This window comes from Crocuta crocuta, unplaced genomic scaffold, assembly GCF_008692635.1.
Source record: "Crocuta crocuta isolate KB4526 unplaced genomic scaffold, BGI_CrCroc_1.0 scaffold586, whole genome shotgun sequence".
NCBI lineage: Eukaryota > Metazoa > Chordata > Mammalia > Carnivora > Hyaenidae > Crocuta > Crocuta crocuta.
In genome coordinates, this window is record NW_027532407.1 from 4,757,125 (window position 1) to 4,778,788 (window position 21,664).

The 21,664-nt window shown below is 35.2% G+C and overlaps 1 protein-coding gene across 2 annotated transcripts in view; it reads left to right on the forward strand.

Annotated features, from left to right (window-relative positions):
- Positions 1-209: 209 nt before the first annotated feature.
- The window catches only part of RB1 (RB transcriptional corepressor 1), a 168,456-nt gene continuing 147,001 nt past the window's right edge, over positions 210-21,664 (forward strand). For both annotated transcript variants that reach the window (XR_013338725.1, XM_077778782.1), the window contains exon 1: positions 210-284. The gene's annotated coding sequence lies outside the window, so the exon portion shown is untranslated. The remainder of the gene's footprint in view (positions 285-21,664) is intronic.

Below are 21,664 nucleotides of genomic sequence, written 5' to 3' on the forward strand. Positions count from 1 at the left end.
ATTCTACCTGTAGTTTTTTTCAAAGATAAATAAGATAATTTAAAATAGTAATGCTTTTTTTTTTTTAAAACAGTGCTGTTACCTGCAAACCATTGAAACAAATAATTAGTTTGATTTGTAAGTATATGCCTATTATATATCTATTTTTACCTGGCAGGCTTGTATTTAAAGAAACTGAAGAACCTGATTTTACTGCATTATGTCAGAAATTAAAGATACCAGATCATGTCAGAGAAAGAGCTTGGTTAACTTGGGAGGAAGTTTCATCTGTGGAAGGAGTGTCGGTAAGGATTTCCTTAACATATTTTGAAAAAACTTTTCTTATTTAAAGAATGATCTTGGAAAAGAGAAAAAATAAAGAAAAGATAGTAATAATTCTTTTATCCAGTAATAATTAGGTTATTCTGATAGCATTAAAAGTTTTTAGCATTAAAAGTATTTTAAAGCAAATATTAGATATCATATTTTATTCATACATATTTCACTCTGATACAAAGTTATTGAAAAGCAAAGCCATACCTTATAAAATAACCTTTACAATCTTATAATATGCTGTGCTTAAATTTCCCGATTGTTTCAGAATTAGTTTTGTTAGAATTTAGAATCTTTGATAGCATTGATACATTTCTTCCATTTTTTTCTTTGGATAAGTATATTTGTGTGTATGTCTACTACTACTACTAACACCAGCAAATAATTACTATTTTATTTGTTCTGGTGGAATATCATAAGCATTTTGCAAATAACTCCTCCAACAGTCCACTGAGATTGAATAAAAAACCTTTATTTTACGTGTAAAATGTAAAATCTTGATTTTATAGAAAGTGATACTGAAGTAGAGTGAGATTAAGTAACTTGACCAAGGTCTCTGGCTAATAACATTAAATGCACAGATTTGGGATCATACATGTAGTTATATATAGTTACATATAATAGTTTTGTATATTGTTTAAAAAATTTTTTCTCCACCCAAGCATTTTATTGTTAAAAATTTTTGATATTTAATAATGTTTCCATTGGTACTATAATACTTAATACATTAGATACATTTTACTTTTTTAACTTTTACTGTTATTAGATTCCCCCCCCCCAACTTTTTGGCACATAAAATGATATGATAAACGTCCTTATTCATAAGAATAAAGCCTGACCAAAGTAAGTCCTTGATAATTTGTTAAATTAATGAATGAAACTCTGATTATTAGAATATATTTTGAATTAGTCAAAAGCTATGAATATTTATAAAACTTTTGGTATTGTTAAATTACTCTAGACAGATACTTTTAATGAATTTACTTATCAGCATTATATTAGTGTACATGTCTGCTTTCACTGATCAGATTAATACAACAAAATATGTGTTTGTACATCTCATAAAAATATTTAAAACCATTACAAAATCTGGTATCTTAGACCATTTGGGCTACTGTAACAAAATACCACAGACTGGGTGGCTTATAAACAACAGAAATTTATTTCTCACAGTTCTAATGGCTAGGAAGTCCAAGATCATGGTGCTGGCTGATTCTCTGTGTGAGGGCCTATTTCCTGCTTCATAGACCGTGCCATGTCACTGGCCTCACATGCTGGAAGGGGTGGCAGCTTTCTTGAGCCTCTTTTATAAGGATACTAGTTCCATTCATTAGGACAGAGGCCTTCTGACCTACTCACTTCCTAAAGGCCACAACTCCTAATACCATCATATTGGGCATTAGGTTTTAAGCATGTGAATTGTGGGGAACACAAGCATTTGGTGCATAGCATCTGGTAATAAAAAAGAGAAAATGAATCCAGTTTCAAAGACCTGAACATAATCTGGAATTCTTACTAAAATGGGAGGAATATTGAAATACCTTGGATGAATGACTTTGGGATTATCTTCCCAAAGCATTGTATGTACATTTTCACTGATTTGGGTACTTCACCTAACAGTTTTTTTTGTGCACGTGCAGTTAAAGGTAGTCATAGCTCCGTCACTTCTCACTCATAAATGCAAATTTTCAGAAAGTTGGGAAGGAGTAGCAGATTATAGAGAGAATTGGATAATAAAGCTAGTTTCCAATTTATAAGTGGGTTCTGTTCCCAGTCTCTTTGTAAGTACAGTATAGTAGTTAGGTTTCCAGGCTGGTTCACATAAAACTTTTTTGTACTGAACTGTAACAGTAATAGTTTTCATCATAGAGGCCCTTTTAGGCTTCAGACTTGACAACAAGTACAAATAAATATTACTACTTTCTTACTATATACTTTTCTCCTAATGGAGCTAATGATGGGACTAGGGGATGTGAAATTATTCTTGGTGGTATGTTGGAGGAAGACAAGGAAGGAATTTCATGTTATCTTTGGGATATTGAGTACTTATTTTTTTTTAGGGGTGTATGACAGAAGAGGGTGTGGTATTATCCTGTTATAATTACTAGACATTTACCTAGAAATATTATTTTTAGAGATATTTAAGGTTTTGAGGGTGGGCCTAAGAATTTAACCTCTGTTTATACAATAATATATAAGGGAGAATGTGACAGTGTGTGCAGAGAAGTGAATGTAATGACACAATGAATCAGTTTCTGATGCAGCTGTTGTGTTAAAGCTCTTCTAGATAGCAGTTGGCTATCGTCTATGAAACAAGAGGAGGCATTTAGTAACTTGGGTACTCTGGCAACTGAAGGTAGATGTTTATTGGAATAAAGGATGGGTTAAGAGCAAATATTTGTCATCAGACTAGACTGACTCAAGTCTCAGTCCTACCATTTACAAGTTACCTAAATCTCCAAGTCTTAGTTTTGTTATTTGTGTAAAGGATTAACAATAATTTCTGGATCTTGGAGTTATAATGTGGATTAAATACCTTTATGTATACAAAACACTTGTTAGTATAAATGAATGCCCATATTAAATTATGCAACCAGAATAATTTGACCTGAGAAACACCCCAGAAAATTTTATATTGATAAAAATTTTTAGAACAACTTAAGAATCTGTTAAAACACTTTAAAATTTTAAAGTTTTTATTTAAATTCCAGTTTAACATACAGTGTAATATTAGCTTCAGATGTATAATATAGTGATTCAGCACTTATGCACAACACCCGGTGCTCATCACAAGTGCCCTCTTCAATCCCCATTACCTACTTAACCAATGTCCCACCCACCCAAACCAATTTTGTTTCTTGGTTTACCTCTTTATTTTTCTTTTTCCCTTTGCTTATTCTGATTCTTAAATTCCACATATGAATGAAATAATATGTGTCTTTCTCTGATTGACTTATTTCACTTAGCATACCACTCTCTAGCTCCATCCATGTAATTGTAATTTTTATGTCTGAGTAATATACTATTGTATATGAATACTACATCTTTTCCATTCATCAGTTGATGGACACTTGGACTGTTTCCATAATTTGGCTATTGTAAATAATGCTACTGTAAACATTGGGGTATCTCTCTTAATTAGTATTTTTGTATTCTTTGAGTAAATACCTAGTAGTGGAGTTGCTGGATTATAGGGGAGTTCTATTTTTAACTTTTTGAGGAACCTCCATACTGTTGTCCAGAGTGGCTGTACCAGTTTGCATTCCCACTAACGGTGCATGGAGTTGCCCTTTCTCCACATCCTTCCAACACCTGCTGTTTCATGTGTTGTTGATTTTAGCCAGTCTGATAGGTGTGAGGTGGTATCTCATTGTAGTTTTGATTTGTGTTTCCCTGATGATGAGTGAAGTTGAGCATCTTTTCATATGTCTGTTGGCTATCTGTATGTCTTCCTTAGAAAAATGTCTATTCATGCCTTCTGCCCATTTTTTAATTGGATTATTTGTTTTTTGGGTGTTGAGTTTTATGTTCTTCATATGTTTTGGATACTAACCCTTTATCGGATATATAATTTGGGAATGTCTTCTCCCATTCCTGTGGTTGCCTTTTAGTTTTGTTGATTCTTTCCTTTGCTTTGCAGAAACTTTTTATCTTGAAGAGATCCCACTAGTTCATGCTTGGTTTTCTTTCCCTTGCCTCAGGAGACATAACTAGAAAGAAGTTGCTATGGCCAATGTCAAGGAGATTATTATTTGTGTTCTCCTCTAGGATTTTGATGGTTTCCTGTCTCACATTAAGGTCTTTCATTCATTTTGAATTTATTTTTGTGTTCAGTGTAAGAAAGTGGCCTAGTTTCATTCTTTTGCATGTTGCTGTCCAGTTATCCCAGCACCATTTGCTACAGACTGTCTTTTTTCCATTGGATATTATTTCCTGCTTTGTTGAAGATTAATTGACTATATAATTGTGGGTTCATTTCTGCATTTTCTTTTCTGTTCCATTGATCTGTGTGTCTGTTTTTGTGCCACTATTGTTTTAAACACTTCAGCTTTGTAGTATAACTTCAAGTCCAGTATTGTGATGCCTCCAGCTTTGCTTTTCAAGAAATGATAAGAACCATATGATCATTTCACTATTTGTAGATGACACTGTAGTCTATATAGAAAACTCTATATTTATTGACCAATAAACTGCTAGAACTGTTACATGAATTCAGTAAAGTCACAGGATACAAAATGAACGTACAAAAATCTGTTCCATTTTTGTATACCAATAATGAAACAGAAAGAGAAAATAAAATTAAGGAATCAATCTCATTTACAATTGCACCCAAAACAATAAGATACTTAATAAAGATGAAGCACCTGGTTGGCTCAGTCGGTTAAGCTTCCAACTTTGGCTCAGGTCACAATCTCATGGTCTGTGGGTTCAAGCCCCACGTTGGGCTCGGTGCTGACAGCTCAGAGCCTGGAGCCTGCTTCGGATTCTGTGTCTCCCTCTCTGTCTCTGCCCCTCCCCCACTCATGCTCTGTCTGTCTCTCTCTCTCTCAAAAATAAATAAACATAAAAAGTTAAACCTACCAAAGAGGTGAAAGACCTGAATTTAAAAAACTATAAAACACTGAGGAAAGAAATTGAAAGGACACCAAGAAGGGAAAAGACATTATGTTCTTCTGGGTTGGAAGAAAAAATACTGTTAAAATGTCTGTACTACCCAAAACAATCTACACATTCAGTGCAATTCCTCTAAAAATACCAACAGGTTTTTTTCTCAGAGCTTAGAACGAAGTCCTTAAATTTGTATGGAACCACAAAAGACCCCAGATAGCCAAAGTTACCCTGAAAATAGTTGAATTTATAAATGTATGTGTAATGATTTTGATGTGCTTTTGCTAAAATTTAAGGAAAGTTTGTGGTGTTTTGTTTAGAAAAGTATTTTTTCCTTTTTGTATAAATGTTTAATGTATGGAATATTAGTGATTACTGGCATTAGATTAGATAGTGTTCATACTGCATATAGCTTATAAATAAGGGACTTTTCATTAAGAAATTAGGAGTGCTGTTCATGTTAGGATTTACAGTGAATCAGTTAGAATTTTGTTTTCTTCTGCATCTTAAATTATTTCATGGCAGAATGGAGAAGAGACTTTGCACCTAGAAGCAGGAAACTTTTGAGTGCAGTGGTTGTAATGTGGCTGTAGGATTTTAGGTTAATCGGTTAATTCTCCAAGTCTCCGTTTGCTCATCGGTAAAGCAGAAATGATGCCTGAATGCCAGACTCTTAGGGTTTTGTGTGTGTATGTACATTCAAGAGCTATGAAATATATTGTCCTTGATAGATGCATTTGTTTTTGTGATACGGTCATTATACTTAGAGAAATAATGAAAATGAATAGTTTGGAATTGGAGTAACACTAGCCATTCCATGTAAGTTATACAGTACTACAGACATATGAAGAGTTTTTTAAAATAAAGGTAAAAAGCAGAATATTTAAAAACCTAAGTGTAATAGAAGGGATCTACTTATTACTAGTACTATATTTGCCCTTTCTATTTGAATATGGTGCTCATATTCTTATTGTGTGTGAGTAATGCTGAGAAAGTCATTTAAGAACATATTTGTGAATGTTATATTTTGTCTTACAGATATAGGCTATTGGCAACTTCTTTTATTTCTGATTCTACTTCTGGTTTTAATTTTTTACATCTTATTATGGAGACTGTAAGAGATTTATAAAAATAGGTTAATAGTGTGAACTCTCATATACTTCTTAATCCGTTATTAACTATGTTTCTCCCTGACTCCGGATTATTTTAAAGTAAATCCAGATACGTTGTTTCACCAATAAATATTTCAATATGCATGATATTTTATTCTTTTTTCTAAAGTTTATTTATTATGAGAGAGAGAATCCCAAGTAGGTTCTGTATTACCAGCATGGAGTTCTATGTGGGCCTAGAACTCATGAACTGCAAGATCATGAGCTGAGCCAAAATCAAGAGTGGGATGCTTAACCCACTGAGCCATCCAGGCACCTCTTCAGTATGCATGATTTTTTTTTTTTTAATATTTTTATTTCTAGGAGAGAGAGAGAGACAGCGTGAGCAGGGGAGGGTCAGAGAGAGAGGGAGATACAGATTCTGAAATAGGCTCCAGGCTCTGAGCTGGCAGTCAGCACAGAGCCCGACATGGNAAAAGATTTCTGTTCATCACCTCTAACAAAATTAATGAAAATTTTCTATTAAATATCCAGTGTTCAGAAGTTCACAATTCATAAATTTTTTTCAGTGCTCTTAAAAAAGGATTCAGATGAAATTCATATATTGTGATTGTTTGACTTGTGTCTTAAATCTCTTAATCTGTAGGTTTTACCTCCCACTTCTGTCCCCCATTCGTTTCTTTTCTTACAGTTTATTTGAAGAAACTGCATTGTGTATCCTGTAGAATTTCCTACAGTGTATGTTTTGCAGATTGCATCTCCTTCATTGTTTAACATATTTAACTAATTCTCTGTATTTGCTGGAAATAGATCAGGCCTAGAGGTCTGATCAGATCCTGGTTTGATACTTTCTGGAAGAAATACTTAAGAGAGATTTTTGTGGATGCCCATTGGGAGGCACATATCTTGTTAATGTCTCTCTCTCTCTCTCTTATTTTATGTAAGCAATTATTGATCACCATTGACTGGATCCATAGGGGTTGCTAAAACTTTATCCTTCCTCTTTCAACTGTTAGTGGTAATTCTGTAAAGAGAAACTTTTCTCCATTAACTGTTCTTATTCTAAAGTATAGTTCATTCAGGGAAGGAAGGATAGATAAGTGCTTTGTAGTTTGCTTTTACTAACTACTTTTTAAATGAACAAATTTGTTCTGTAAGGTTCTCCAAAGATGGCCAATGATTATAATCATCTTTTCAAGTATTATGTTGACAGTACCAGTAGACCAGTTTGGGTATACATAGGTGTTTAATAAGATCTTTATTCAATAATTGACATATTTTATAATTCAATAATGTTATATAAATGGGATCGTATATTATTTAGCCTTTGGGATTGGCTCTTTTTCATTCAGCATAATTCCCTGGAGAATCATTGAAGTCGTATATCAACATATTAGTTTGATAGGGCTGGTGTAACAATACTACAGACTGGGTGGCTTAACAGAAATTTTGTCATGTTTCTGGAGACTAGAGGTCCAAGTTAAGGTGTCTGCAGATTTGGTTTCTTCTGAGACCTCTCTCTTTGTCTTGCAGGTGGCTGCCTTCTCCTTGTGTTCTAGAATGGTTTTCCTATGTGCACACATTCCCTGTGTGTTTTTTGTGTGTCCAAATTTCCCGTTCTTTTAAGGACACTAATCAGGTTGGATTAGGGCTCACCAGATGTCCTCATTTTAATTTACTGTGCCACCCTGAAGCCCTGTCCTCAAAAATAGTCACATTCTTGGGTAATTAAGGTTAGGACTTCAACATAAGAGTTTTGGGGGGTGGGGAGCACAAGTCAGCCCATTGCAATTTATTGTTGTTTAGTAGTATTCCATGGTATGGCTGGAATACTTTCATTCAGTCATTGAAAGATACCTGCTTTATTCGTAGGTTTTAGCTGTTGTGAATACAGCTTCTGTGAACATTTGCATATAGGTTTTTGTATAGATCCCACTTTTCATTTTTCTAGGAGATAAATAACCAAGAGTGCAATTGCTGGTCATATGGTATGGTCATACATGCTTAATTGTGGTAGAGCTGCCAAACTTCATTCCAAAGGAGCTGTACCATTTCGTTTTCCTGCCATCAATATATGGATGATCCGGTTTCCCTGCATCTTTGCTAATGTTTGGTGGTTTGACTTTTTTTTATATTAGCCATTTTTTTCAGTATATAGTGATACCTCATTGTGGTTTTCATTTACATTTTTCTGATGGCTAATGATATGGAATACTTTTTAATAGACTTTTCATTTTAGAATAGTTTTAGGTTCACAACAAAATTGAGCAAGAGGTACAGAGATTTCCCATAGTCTCCCTGCCCCAACAAGTGCTTAACCTTTTCCACTGTTACCATCCCCACAAGAGTGCTACATTTGTTACGGTTGATGAACTAATACTGACACATCATTATCACCCAAAGTCCATGGTTGCTGAAGGTCTTCTAAATGTGCTTATTTGCCTTTTGTTTATCATCATCAGTGAAATGTCTCCTTATGTTTTTTGCCCATTTTGAGTTTCCATAGGTTTTCTACATTCACAGCTATGTCATGTGTGAATGACAGCTTTATTTCTTCCTTTCTAATCAAATTGTTCTTTTTTTTTTCTTGCCTGTTCCACTGGATAAGATACCAATACAGTGTTGAATAGAAGTGTTAAGAGTCCCTGCTCTTAGAAAGAAATCATTCTGTCTTTAACCATTAACTATAATGCTAAGAATAGTTTTTTCTTAGGTATCCTTTATCCGATTAAGGAATTTTCTTTCTATTCCCGGTTTGCAGATTTTTTTTTATATCAGAAATAAATGTTGGATTTTGTCAGATGTTTTTTTTTCTGAATCTATTGTGATGATGATATTTTTCCTTTATTAGACTATTGATATGATGAGTAATATTGACTGTTAAAACAACTCTCCATTCCTGGATAAATTCTACTTGATCATGAGAGAGTATCCCTTTAATATGTTGTTGGATTTGATTTAGAATTAAGAGTTACTAATTTTTGATTATGTATTCATGAGGGATATTGGCCTGTAGGTTTCTCTTTTTGGTTATGGGTTTTTTTTTTTCTAGTTTTTTTTCCTTCAATTTTTGTTAGATGTTATGACAGAATAATGCTGGCCTTTATGGAATGAATTGGGAAATATTTTATTCTCTTCAATTTTTTTGTAGAGTTGGTATAAAATTGATATTGTTTGTTAAATGTTAGGTAAAATCACATAGGTTCAAGGATTTTTTTTTGTGGGAAGGTTTTTAACTAAAAATTCAATTTCTTTATTTTTTATTACATTTTTAAATATTTATTTTTGAAAGAGAGACACTGAGCATGATTGGGGGAGGGGCAGAGAGAGAGGGGGAGATACAGAGTCTGAAGCAGGCTCCAAGCTCTGAGCTGTCAGCGCAGAGCCCAATGCAGGGCTTGAACCACGAACTGTGAGATCATTACCTGAGATGAAGTCAGAGGCTTAACCAACTGAGCCACCCAAGTGCCCCTAAATTCAATTTCTTTAAATAGATATGGGCAGTTCAGTTTTATTACTATTTTAGTGAGTGTGGACAATGTATGTTTTTCAAGGAATGTGTCCATCTAACTTTGTGAATTGGAATAAAATTGTTTATAATGTTCTTTTATTATTATACTTTACTATATCTTAATATTAATAAATTTTACTATTAATACATCTTACATGGCATGTATCCTATATTATTTAATACATGATGAAATTATTCTCTTTATCCCCCATGTTTTTTGCTCTGAAATCTTTTTCTAATATTAATATAGACAGTTAAGCTCTCTGTTGATAAGTGTTTAGTATTGTATACCTTTTTAAAAACATTTTTTACTTTTAACCTCATTGTATCTTTATTCATTTGACCCTTGCACAACATGGGCTGGAAGTAGGTGGGTCCACTATACATGGACTCTTTTTTTCAGTAAATACAGTCCAGTACTATAAATGTATTTTCTCTTCCTTATGATTTTCTTAGTAAAATTCTATTTTCTCTAGTATATAATACATGTAACAAATTATGTTAGTCAACTGTATATATTATCAGTAAGGCTGCTGGTCAGCAGTAGGCTGTTAGTAGTTAAGGGGAAGTCAAAATTATACTCGGATGTTCAGCTGCACAGGGGTCAGCAGCCTTAACTCCCATGTTGTTCAGGGGTCAACTGTATTTAATGTGGATGGGTTTCTGGCAGGCAGCCTAGAGTTGAGTCAGTCTTTGCCTAATTTGAGTTTTCAGACCATTGACATTTAATGTGATTTTTGAAATGATTGGGTTTAAATCTGCCACCTTGCTATTTGTTTCTACTTGTCTAATTTTTTTTCTTTTTTCCTTTTCCCTCTTTTTATGCCTTTCTTTGAATTAGCTATTTTTTACGATTCCTTTTTTTGTCATTTGTTGGCTTGTTAGCCATAACTTTTTTGTGTTATTTTATCCATCATTTCAGGGTTTATAGTATATATTTGAAACTTTTCATAGCCTATTTTTTTTTTCCTCAAGAGAAAGAAAACAGTTTTATTTTTGAACAGGCATTAAACCAAAATGTTATGCCCATCACAAGTAATGTGTGCTGAGAGACTTCAAAACAGAAGGAATCTTACCCTTTTATAGACAGGCAGTGACAGACCATTATATATATGCTTTTGAGATAAACAAGAACTAGTCTTCAAGTAAGAGGACTTGACAGTACCATTTGTCACGTGCAGTTCACTTTAGAGTCACTTGTTAATGGAAGTAACAATCTGTGTTAGTTAATTGGCTTTATCCAAAGGAAAAACAAACTCCTCACATTTTATGACAAGAGGTAATTTTGCCTCTTAGAGCACAGTGCCTGCTAAAGTTCGGGTTCTCTTCTCCTACAGAGCCTGGGAGATAGTGGTGCTACCTTCCTTGATAGTTACATTTCAAAGAGATGGATCCTGGGTCCTTGAGAAAGACATCCCTGGGACAGAAAGCTGGCAAGAATCTTACTTAGCTTTTAAACGGTTTAAATACATAGCAGAAACAAGGAGCTTACAATTATGTTTTCTTTTTTTCTTTTTTAAATGTTTATTTTTGAGAGAGAAGAGAGAGCGAGCGAACACGAGCTGAGGAGGGGCAGAAACAGGTAGACAGGGGATGTGAAGCAGGCTCAGATTCATGAACCATGAGATCATGATGTGAGCCGAAGTCAAACGTTTAACCAGTTGAGCTACCCAGGTGCCCCTATAAGTTTTCTAAAGTAAATCCTCTAAGAAAAGGGGGGAGAGTCACTTCTCTTATTTTTAATTTGCATTTATCCTTACACCTGTCATCCCCTTTCTCTCCTCGTTTCTTTTTTTTAATTTACATTTTAATTAACATACAGTACAGTATTGGTTTCAAGAGTACAATTCAGTGATTCATTACTTACAACACTCAGTGCTCGTCACAACAAATGCCCTCCTTAGTACCCATCACCTATGTAGCCCATCTCCCACTCACCTCCCTCCATCAACTCACAATTTGTTCTCTGTCACTAAGAGTTTCTTGTATTTCTTTCCCTCTCTTCTCCTTCCTTCCTATATGTTCATCTGTTTTGTTTCTTAAATTCTACATATGAGTGAAATCATACAGTATTTGTCTTTCTCTGATTGATTTACTTTGCTTAGCATAGTACTCTGTAGCTCCATCCATGTTGTTGCAAATGGCAAGATTTCATTCTTTTTGATGGCTGAGTAATATTTGTGCGCGCGTGTGTGTATATGTGTATGTACATATACCACATCTTCTTTATCTGTTCATCAGTTGATGGACATTGGACTCCCTCTATGGTTTGGCTATTGTTGATAATGCTGCTATAAACATTGGGGTCTATGTACTCCTTTGAATGTGTATTTTTGTATCCTTTGGATAAATACCTAGTAGTACAGTTGCTGGGTTGTAGAGTAGTTCTGTTTTTAACTTTTGAGGAACCTAAATACTGTTTTCTAGAGTGGCTGCGTCAGTTTGCATTCCCACCAACAGTGTAGTAGGGTTTCCTTTTCTCCGCATCCTCGCCAACATCTGTTGTTTCTTGTGTTGTTGATTTTAGCCATTCTGAGGTGGTATCTAATTGTGGTTTTGATTTGTATTTCCTTGATGATGAGTGATGTTGAACATCTTTTCAGGTGTCTTTAGTCATCTGAATGTCTTATTTGGAAACGTATTCATGTCTTCTGTCCTTTGTTAATTGGGTTGTTTTTTGGGTATTGAGTTTCATAAGTTCTTTATAGATTTTGGATACTAACCCTTCATCAGATATGTTGTTCACAAATCTCTTCTCCCATTCTGTATTTTGCCTTTGAGTTTTGGTGATTGGCACCTTTGCTGTGCAGCTTTTTATCTTGATGAAGCCCCAGTAGTTCAGGTTTGCTTTTGTTTCCCTTGCCTTCAGTGATGTGTTTGCTAAGAGGTTGCTGCCTGAGTTTTCCTCTAGGATTTTAATGGTTTCCTATCTTACATTTAGGTCCTTCATCCATTTTGAATTTATTTTTGTGTATGGTGGAAGAAAGTGGTCCAGTTTCAATCTTCTATGTGTTGCTGTCCATTTCACTGTTTGTTGAAGAGACTGTCTTTTTTCCATTGGATATCCTTTCTTTGTTGAAGATTACTTGACCATATAGTTGCAGCATGGTCTATTTTCAAATGATTTTTTCTACTGAATATATACTATAAAAATTATGTCAGTATACTTCCATTTTTTCCCTCATGGTCTTTGTCCTGTTGTCATATGTTATACATGTAAAATCCTGTAATATGGTGTTATTATTTTTGCTTTTAAACAATTACTTTTTGAAGAAATTTAAGTAATAATTATAAAGGAGTCGTCATAATAGCCATGTAGCTACCATTTCCGGTGCTTGTCATTCTTTTGTAAAGGGCCAGATTTCCATCTGGCATCATTTTCCTTCTGCTTGAAGGATTTTCCTTAACATTTTCTATAGACATCAGACAGGATGATGATTTCTGTCAGCATTTGTACATCTGAAAAAGTCTGTATTTTGCCTTAGTTTTTAAAATAGATTTTCACTGGTTAAAAAATTGTAGTTTGACTTTTTCCCCCCAGTACTTTAAAGATACTATCTTGCTGTGTTCTAGCTTACATTGTTTCCAAAGAGAAGTCTGCTGTCATCCAAATCTTTGTTTCTCTGTATATGAACATTTTTTAAATGTTTGTTTGTTTTTGAGAGAGAGACAGTGCAAGCAGGAGAGGAGCAGAGAGAGGAGGATACAGAATCTGAAGCAGGCTCCAGGCTCTGAGCTGTCAGCACAGCTCGAGGGGCTCAAACTCGTGAACTGTGAGTTTATGACGTGAGCTGAAGTTGGATGCTGAACTGACTGAGCCACCCAGGATCCCCTGTTTTTTGTTTTTTCAAATTTATTTATTTTTGAGAGAGAGAAAGAGAGAGAGCGCGAGCACACACGCACAGCAGCAGGATGGGGGACAGAGAGAGAGAGGAGGAGAGAGAATCCCAAGCAGGCTTCATACTGTACATGGAGCCCAATGCAGTGCTCAAACACACCAACTGTGAGATCATGACCTCAGTGAAAATCAAAAGTGGGATGCTTAACTGACTGAGCCACCCAGGCACCCCCTGCATGTGAAATGTATTTTATAATCTTCTCTTTCTCTAGGGAGTTTAAGCAATTTTTTTAAACATTTATTTATTTTTGAGAGAGAGAGACCAAGCAGGAGCAGGAGAGGGGCAGAAAGAGTTGGAGGCAGAATCCTAAGTTGACTCCAGGCTCTGAGTTGTCAGCACGAGCCCGACGCGGGGCTCCAACTCAAAAACTGTGAGATCCTGACCTGAGCCAAGGTCGGATGCTTAACTGACTGAGCCACCCAGGTGCTCTGGGAGTTTAAGCAATTTGATCCTGATCTTTAATGGTTGTAGTTTTTAAGATTTTCATGCTTGAGGTTCATTTTACTTCTTGAATGTGTAGGTTTATAGTTTTCAGACTTTTTCATAGGAAAAAGTTTGGCCATTATGTCTTCAAATAAAGCTTCTTTTGGTCTTTTTTCTTTCCTCTCTCATGGTCTCTCTCTCTCTAATATATTTAACTACTAGAAATTTTCTCACAGTTCATTGATTCTCTATTCAGAGTTTTGGTCTTCAGTTTACTTTGCTGTGCATTTCATTTTGGCTGATTCCTTTTGCTTTGTCCTTAAATTTACCTGCCTTTAATTCCATTCCATATATTTTTCACTTCAGATTTTTAAATTTTCATATTTAGAAGTTTAATTTAGATGGTTTTTAAAAATATATATTCTAAGTCTCTGCTTAATAAATCTTTGCTATGGCTCAAAGTTTGGCAAACTTTTTCTGTAAAGGGTGAGATAATACAAATTTTAGGGGATGTAACCTCTGTCATTGTAGCATGAAAACAGTCATAAAGTGTAAATGAATAAGTGTAGCTGTATTCCAACAACTTTATTTATAAAAATGGGCAGGCTGGATTTGATTGTAGTTTGCTGACCTCTGGGTTAGCTTCTTGAAAATATGAGGTACTGTTAAAAGAACTGTTTAATGTCTATATCTAGTAATTCTTTATCTGAGTTTTAAAATTCTAATGGATTTTTTTCCTTTTTGTGGTTATTTTCCTGTTTTTTGTATATCTAATAATTTTTGTTCTTTGGCTGCTAGACATTGCAAATTTGTGTATTAGATATTTCATTTACTTTTGTATTCCTGATAATATTCTTGATCTTCTGGCTTCATTAAGTTTCTTGGACACAGGACGATCCTTTCAGGTTTTACTTTTAAGATTTATTAGGTGACATTGGATAATGGGCTTAGGCTAGAGCAGGGATTCTCAACTTTGCCACTATTGACATTTTGGGCTGGATAATTTTCTGTTGCAGGGGCTATCTTGTACATTTTAGAAAGCTGAGGGGCGGGATGCCTGGGTGGGTCAGTCGGTTAAGTGTCTGACTTCGGCTCAGGTCATGATCTCGTGGTTTGTGGGTTCGAGCCCTGTGTTGGGCTCTGTGCTGACAGCTCAGATCCTGGAGCCTGCTTCAGATTCTGTGTCTCCCCCTCTCTCTACCCCTCCCATGCTCATGTTCTGTCTCTCACTGTCTCTCAATAACAAATAAACGTTAAAAATTTTTTTAAAAAGAAAGTTTAGGAGCCTGATCCCAGTCTTCCATCTACTAGATGCCTGTAGTACCCCTGCCCAGTTGTGATGACCGAATTTGTATCCAGATATTGCCATATGTCCAGTGGGAAGTAAAAACATCACTAGTTAACAACCACTTGTCTAGCATTAAATACTCTCTTTTGAGGTAAGCAAATACTCTCTTTTGAGGTAAGCCTCTTTAATGTATACTCCTTGTATTACCATGAGGTTTTCTCCTCTGGCCATTGGGAATAGGCACTTTTCCAGCCACACGGGCCATAAATGTTCCTCACCTGTGTGTGCTATTTGAGGAAGAATCCTTTGCAGATCTCTGGAGTTCTCTCTGTAGCTCTCCTCTCTTTTGTACTCTGCACTGTGAATTCTAGATGCTTTGACTTCCTCAGACTACTTGGTTTTCCCCTCCTTGCACCGCTGTCTGTAATTGTTCACCAGGAAGTAGTTTAATCATTTACAGGGCTCACCTTGTATAGTTCCTCAGTCTTCGTAATTACTCTCCTTTATTGCCTAAGGTCTAGAGCCTTGAGTTATTTTATGTATTTGTTTCCATTTTCTTTTTGTTTATTTCACGCAGAACCATAAATTTGGCCCTTGTTACTCCATCAAAAGTTGGAGCAGAGGGGCACCCAGGTGGCTCAGATGGTTGAGCATCTGATTTCAGCTCAGGTCATGATCTCGTGGTTCATGGGTTTGAGCCCTCCATCAGGCTTGCTGCTGCCAGTGCAGAGCCCACTTTGGATCCTCTGTACCCCTGCTGTCTGCCCCTCCCCTGCTCACGCACTCTCTGTCTCAAAAATGAAACATTAAAAGAAACGTTGGAACAGAAATCCTCAGTAAAATATTTTTCACATTTTAAAAAAATTTTCTTAGTGGTTCCTCTATGGCTTGCAATATACATCTTATCAGATTTTACTGATTTAATTCCACTAAGATACAGAAACTTTAATATTAAACAGTTCTAATCTCTTCTTCCTTTTTTAGGCTATTTTTATATGAACTATGTCTATGTATGTCTTAGAAACCTGAGAATGTAAGAGAAGTAAGCAGAGGATAAATACATTTCTAGAGGTTTTTCGAAAATTCATATGTTAACTTTTAAAAATTCACCATTTCTGGTTATCTTTTCTGCTTTTTTCTGTTCCTCCTCTTTCTCCTCCTCCTCCCTCCCCCTTTTAAAAAATGTACTCTCCTCCTCCATCTTAACTGTGGTTCCAAGTTATTATCTGGTATCATCTCCTTATTCCAATGTAGCTTCATACCCACCATCTTTTTTTATGTTGTGATTGTCAAACATACTACATATCTGTTATAGGACTGACAGTACAATTTTAGATTTTTAAAAATACAATGGCTTTTTAAAATCAGTTGGAAAGAAAGAGAAATATGCAACTATATTGTCTTTTATCATCTATCTTTACATACACTGTAGATTTTAATTACAGTCTATTGTCATTTCCTCTTAGAAGAAATTCTTTAGTATTTCTTGTATGGCAGGTTTGGTTTTAGTTATTTCCTTTTTTGTTAATCTGGGAATACCTTTATTTAGCCCTCATTTTTGAAAGCTAGCTTTGGTGGATATAGCATTATTAGTTCATGGTTTTATTCTTTTAGTTTTCTGAATATATCATTAATTTCTTCCTCAACTCCATTGTTTCTGATGAGAAGTTAGCTGTTAATCTTACTGCAGTTTCATTTGTATTGATAAATCCTTTATTCTCTTTATGTTTTCAAGATTTTCTCTATTTTTGTTTTTAAACTTTTTTACTTTGATGTATCTCGTTGTAGATCTCTTTGCATTTTTCCTCTTGGAGTTTGTTGATCTTCTTGGATGTGTAGATTAGTGTTCTTTCAAATATTAAGGAGACTTCAGTTAACTCTTAGATTTGTTTTTAAAATACATACTTCCAGGGGTGCCTGGGTGGCTGAGTCAGTTGAGCATCCAACTCCTGATTTCAGCTCAGGTCATGTTCCCAGGGTTGTGGGATCAAGCCCCACATTGGGCTCTGTCCTGAACATGGAACCTGCTTGGGATTCATTCTTTCTCAACAACCCCCCCCCCCANCTCTTTCTCTCAAATAAAAAAAAGAACCATACTGCTAATGCAAATAGATATACACGTTACTCCAAAAAGTATGTAGGTCAGAAACCTTGTATTATTTTTCAGTCCTCTAAAATTTATTGAGCCTTGTTTTACAGTTCATCTTGTGTTCTGTCCTGGTTAATAAACATTCATTTGGTAAAATTCATTGGTGAAGTTATCTTTGGAGTTTTCTTTTTGGGAAAATTTTAAACTTTTTATTCAATTTCTGTAATAGAGTATTCAGGTTATCTATTTCTTCTTAAGTATATATTAATAATTTGTGTATTACATGGTATTTGTGCATATCATCTAAGGTGCTGAATTGGCAGGAAGGACTTTTTTTTTTACCTCTTTTCAAAATTTGTTTTTTAATAGATTTCGTTTCTTTAGAATGTTAGGTTCACAGTAAAATTGAGCAAAAAGCATACAGAGTTCCCACATACCCCCTGTCTTCCACATTTACAGCCTTCCCCAGTATCAACATCCTGCACTACAGTGGTATATTTATTATAGTTGAACCTGCATTGACATACCATAATCACCCAAAGTCCATAATTTACCTTAGGCTTCACTCTTGGTTGTATTTTATTTTCTACATTTGGACAAATGTGTATAGTAGCACATACTCATTGAAATATCATACGGAGTATTTTCACTGCCCTGAAAATCATCTGTGTTCTGCCTATTCATCCTTTTCCTCCCCCGCCACAGCAACCACTGATCTTTTTACTGTCTGCACAGTTTTATCTTTTTTAGAATGTCATATACTGGGAATCACATAGTTTCTAGCCTTTTCAGATTGGTTTCTTTTCACTTAATAATGTGCATTTAAGGTCTTCTATGTCTTGAATGGTTTGACCGCTCATCTCTTTTTAGCACTGAATAATATTCAGTTATTTAGATACCACATTTTATTAAGTCATCTACTGAAGGACATCTTTGTTGCTTCCCAGTTTTGTTAGTTATGAATAAAGCTGCTCTAAAAGCCCATGTATAAGTTTTTATGGGGACATAAGGTTTCAGCTCTTTGGGTCAAAACCAGGCACAGCGATTTCTGGACCCTGTGGTAAGAGTTTGTTTATTTTTGTAAGAAAGTCCCAAACTATTTTCCAGAGTGGCTGTATCATTTTGCATTCCCACTGGTAATGAAAGTTCTTGTTGCTCTATGTTCTCACCAGCATTTGGTGTTGTCCGTGTTTTGGATTTTGGCCATTGTAGTAGGTGTGGTATCACATTGTTTTAATTTGCAGTTCTTTAATGGCATATGGTGAAGAATATTTTTTCATATGCTTACTTACTATTGGTATATGTTTTTGGTGAGATATGTATTCAGACCTTCTGCCCATTTTTTTAATCAATTCATTTTCTTGTGGAATTTTAAGACTTTGTGTATTTTTGGATAACAGTTCTTTTTTAAAAAATTTTTTTAATGTTTTATTTATTTCTGAGAGAGAGAGAGAGAAAGAAAGAGAGAGAGACAGACAGTGTAAGCAGGGGAAGGGCAGAGAGAGGGGGAGATACAGAATCTGAAACAGGTCCCAGGCTCTGAGCTGGCTGTCAGCACAGAGCCCGATGCAGGGCTCGAACCCACAAACCGTGAGATCATAACCTGAGCCGAAGTTGGATGCTTAACCGACTGAGCCACCCAGGTGCCCCGGGATAACAGTTCTTTATCAAATATGTCTTTTGCAAATATTTTCTCCTCTGAGGCTTGACTTCTTGTTTTCTTGACAGTGTCTTTCATGCAGCAGAAATGATTAATGAAGTCTAGGTTATCAAGTCTTTCTTTTGTGAATCCTGCCTTTGGTGTTGGATCTAAAAAGCCATTGCCATCATGCTTCCTGATTTCAAACTATATTACAGAGCTGTAGTAATCAAGATAGAATGGTGTTGGCATAAAAACAGACTCAGAGATAAATGCTGCAGAATATCCCAGAAATAAATCCATGCATATATGGCCAATTAATTTATCATGAAAGGAGCCAAGAATATAAAATGAGGATAGGACAGTTTCTTCAAAAGATGGTACTGAGAGGGGCGCCTGGGTGGCTTAGTCAGTTAAGCGTCCGACTTTCGCTTAGGTCATGATCTCGCGGTTCGTGAGTTCGAGCCCCGCGTCGGGCTCTGTGCTGACTGCCAGCTCAGAGCCTGGAGCCTATTTCAGAGTCTGTGATTCCCTCTCTCTCTGACCCTCCCCTGCTCACGCTGTCTCTCTCTCTCTCTCCTAGAAATAAATAAAACATTAAAAAAAAAAAAAGATGGTACTGAGAAAACTGGACCATTATTTTATATGATACATAAATACCAACTCCAAATGGATTAAAGAATATAAGCTCTAAAAGCATAAAACTAGAAGAAAATGTAAATGGTAAGCTCCTTGACATTGATTTTGGTTATGATTTTTTTGGATTGATAGCAAAAGCAAAGGCACCAAAAGTGAAAATAAGTAAGTAGGAATATATCAAACTTAAAAGCTTCTGCTCAGCAAAGGAAACTAACAAAATGAAAAGGCAACCTACTGAATGGGAAAATGTATTTTGCAAATCCTATATCTGATACAGAGTTAATTTCCAAGATACATAAAAAAACTCAACTCAATAGCAAAAAAGCCAACAGTCCTGTTTAAAAATGGGCCAAAGATTTGAAAAAACATTTTTCCAGAGGAGACATACATATGGCCGACAGGTACCTGAAAAGATGCTTAGCATCACTAATCATCAGGGAAGGGCAAATCAGAACTACATGAGATAATCACTTCACATTTGTTGGAATGACTATTATCAAAAAGGACCAGAGATAATCCGTGTTGGTGAAGATTTAGAGAAAAGGGACTCTCGTACACAGTTGCTGGGAATATAAACTGGTGAAGCAATATGCAAAACAGTATGGAGCTTTTTTAAAAAAAAAAAAATTGAAACTAAAACTAGTTTTTTTTTTCAACTAGAATTGAAGCTACCATATGATCTAGCATTCTACTTCTGCGTATTTATCTGAAGGAAACAAAAATACTAACTTGAAAAGATACCCGCACCTCTATGTTCATGTGACATTATAACAGCCAAGACATGAAAGCAGCCTAAGTATTTATTGATGGATGAATGGATAAAGAAAATGTGTATATACACACCTACATATATATGTGTACATATATGTATATGTGTATATGTATGAATATATATAGTGGAATTTTATTCTGCCGTAATAAAGAAATCTTAACATTGCAAAAACTTGGAGGGACCTTGAGGGCCTTATGTTAAGTGAAAAAAGTTAGAGAAGGACAAATGCCCTGTGACCTCCCTTATATGTAGAATCTAAAAAAACTGAACTTACAGTTACTGAGACCAGATTGGTGGTTACCACAGGTGGGTAACCCTTAGGGGGTGGGCCGTATAGATGAAGGTGGTCCAAAGGTATAGTCTTCCAGTTACAAAACAACCAGCTCACGAGATGACTTATTAAATAAATATCTAAGTAAGTAATGTAAAATATGGTGACTATAGTTAATTCTGTATTTTACATTTAAAAGCTGCTGAGAGAGTATACCTTAAAAGTTCTCATCATAAAAAAATTGCTATTATGTGTGGTGATGGATGTTAAGTAGACTTATTGTGATCATTTCACAACATATATAAATATTGAACCATAGTGTTGTACACCAGAAACTAATATGTTATACTCCAGTCCTATCTAAATTAAAAGTCATTGCCAAACCAAAGGTCAGCCAGATTTTCCCCTATTTTATCTTTTAGGAATTTTATAGTTTTGCATTTTCATTTAGGTCTGTGATACATTTTAAGTTAATTTTTGTGAAGGATATAAGGTCTGTGTGTCTAGATTCATTGTTTTGCAGGTGTATATCCAGTTCTAATACTGTTTGTGGAAAATACATTTTCGAAACCTCCATTATTGTCAAAGATCAGTTGATTCTATTAGTGTGTCTGTTCCAGTGATCTATTTGTCTGTTTTTCACCAGTATCACAGTGTCTGGATTATTATAGCTTTTAAATCTTGAGATTGGGTACTGTTAGTCCTCTTACTTTGTTATTCTTTTCCCAAACGGTATTGGCCGTTTGAGCTCTTTTGCCTCTCTGTATCAACTTTAGAATCACTGTGTCAATATTCACAAAATAACTTTCTGGGATTTTGATTGAGGTTGTGTTTGATTTATAGGTCAAGTTGGGAAAAACTAACGTTTGACAGTATTGTCTTCCCGTTCGTAATGGACTATCTCTCCATTTATTACGGAGAGAGAATCCATTATGTCTTCTTCCACATATGTCTTCCGATTCATATGGAATATCTCTCCATTTATTTAGCCGCTTGATTTCATTAATCAGTTTTGTAGTTTTTCTTGTATACATCTGGTACATAGTTTATATTTTGTTAGCTTTATACCTAAATATTTCATTTTTGGGGTGTTAATATGAA